Source organism: Nicotiana attenuata, unplaced genomic scaffold (genome assembly GCF_001879085.1).
Source record: "Nicotiana attenuata strain UT unplaced genomic scaffold, NIATTr2, whole genome shotgun sequence".
NCBI lineage: Eukaryota > Viridiplantae > Streptophyta > Magnoliopsida > Solanales > Solanaceae > Nicotiana > Nicotiana attenuata.
This window is the reverse complement of record NW_017672737.1, coordinates 2,980-5,230: the sequence shown is the minus strand read 5'-3', so window position 1 is coordinate 5,230 and position 2,251 is coordinate 2,980.

Genomic DNA, 2,251 nt, shown 5'->3' with positions numbered 1-2,251 from the left:
ATTTGTAAAAATATGCAAAAATCATGTTAGCTATGTTTTGATGTAAATATGAGAATAAAATAAATCGTTCACCAAAATGGCAAATTTTGGGAATAATTATTGGATTTTATGGTATAAAAATAGGCAATAAATTGGTTTAAAAAATCATCAAAAAATATCAAAACTCATGGGTGTGCTTATATATGCACAAATATGCTATTTTGGAAGTATTTTGGGTACGAAAAAATACATAGGGAAAAATTGGGTATCAACAGCTGCCCCTTTTTACCCGAGGAGGATGAAAGAATTGTCGGGTAAAGACAAGATGGCCAATTTTGACCGGATCAGCGATTGGAAAGAACTTTGACCGAGCTTTGGTTTTACAGGAATCAGGCCGTACGTAGTTCAGGAACCATTGACGGAGTATGTCGATGGAGATTCAAAAAGGAACGGACGCGATGCTTAGGTTTGGAAAGGGTGTCTGGAGTCGGATGGGCTGCGGGAACCGGAGCGGGATCGCTCCTGCTGAGACGGCTGTTTGCTAGCCGGTGTACCTGCAAATGCAATATAGGCATATATCGTGCATAAACGTAAACGTGATGCAAGTTCCCATTGGACCATGAATGCTGTACTCGAACGGTTAGGATGACGTCCTTAGACCATGTTGTCCTGAGCCATGAATCGCAAAATTAAGGGATTCGCAGGCTATGAGATGACGTTCTCGGGCCATGATGATGGTGCCTCCGAACCTTGATGCCTTTGAATAATGATGTGCAGGATATAAAGTGGGGTCCTCGAGCCATGGCATGGTGTTCTCGGGCTATGAGGATGATGTCTCCGAACGATGACGCCTTTGGACAGTTTGGCGATATTCCAGCCCATGAGATGCAAGATTTGGCGGTATTTCAGCCGATGCAAAGAAATGTAAATGGCGATATTTCAGTCGACAGAAATTTAAATAAACAGGCGATGTTCCAGCCGATGGAGAATTTAAATAATAGTCTGGCGATATTTCAGCCGATGCAAAAAGTGTAAATGGTGATATTTCAACTGATAGAGAATTTAAATAAATTTTGGCGATATTTCAGCCGATACAAAAAGAATGTAATAGGCGATATTTCAGCCGACCGAAAACATAGGTATAGATGATGGTGGAAATTTTAAATATGATATGGCGATCTTTCAGCCGATGTAGAATTTAAATAAAGTTTGGCGATATTTCAGCCGATAAAAAAAATGTAAATGGCGATATTTCAGCCGATTGCAGGACGTAAGTAAAAGGTGGCGATATTTCAGCCATGCAAGAGAAATAAAGTGGCGATATTTCAGCCATGCAGGAAAGATGAGGTGGCGATATTTCAGCCATGCAAGTGGAGGTAGAGCTTAACCTCGGAAGGTAGAAAGATAGCCTTATGCGGGTAATGCAGGATGGAGACAACGCTTAGTCTCGGAAGGAAGAAAGGTAGCCTTATGTAATGCAGGAAATGCAGATGGAGACAACGTTTTGTCTCGGAAGGCAGAAAGGTAGCCTTATGCAATGCAGGAAATGCAGATGGAGACAATGCTTAGTCTCGGAAGGCAGAAAAGTAGCCTTATGCAATGCAGGAAATGCAGATGGAGACAATGCTTAGTCTCGGAAGGCAGAAAAGTAGCCTTATGCAATGCAGGAAATGCAGATGGAGACAACACTTAGTCTCGGAAGGCAGAAAGGTAGCCTTATGCAATGCAGGAAATGCAGATGGAGACAACGTTTGGTCTCGGAAGGCAGAAAAGTAGCCTTATGCAATGCAGGAAATGCATATGGAGACAACACTTAGTCTCGGAAGGCAGAAAAGTAGCTTTATGCAATAAGATAAAAGCGAATAGTAAAAAAATCTTAGTTGATAGCTGATCGTGATATTGCGGCTACTGGGGCCATTGCGTGCGGATAGCAAATGCGAATAGGCGCGACGGTTCAATGCGATTGCGTAAATGTTTGGTAACTTTGTGACTTGGGTGCCTGCATCCAAAGAAAATCGTGAGTTTTGTAAAGTTGAAAGGTCAGTTCGCTCTTCCGTGGCTTCCGTCGTCGTGCATCATTGGGGTAGCGTCGCTAAATAGCAGCTATCATAGTTATGCATGATTTAACAAATATAACGTAAGTAGAAAATGGTTTTGTTTAAATGAACCAACGACTGCGACGTGGTTCAAAGCATTGCAACCTTTCTTGTTCCGGAATTTTGAGGGTCCTCCTCAAAATTCTGCCCCAGTTCACTGGGCTGACATCCCTGGC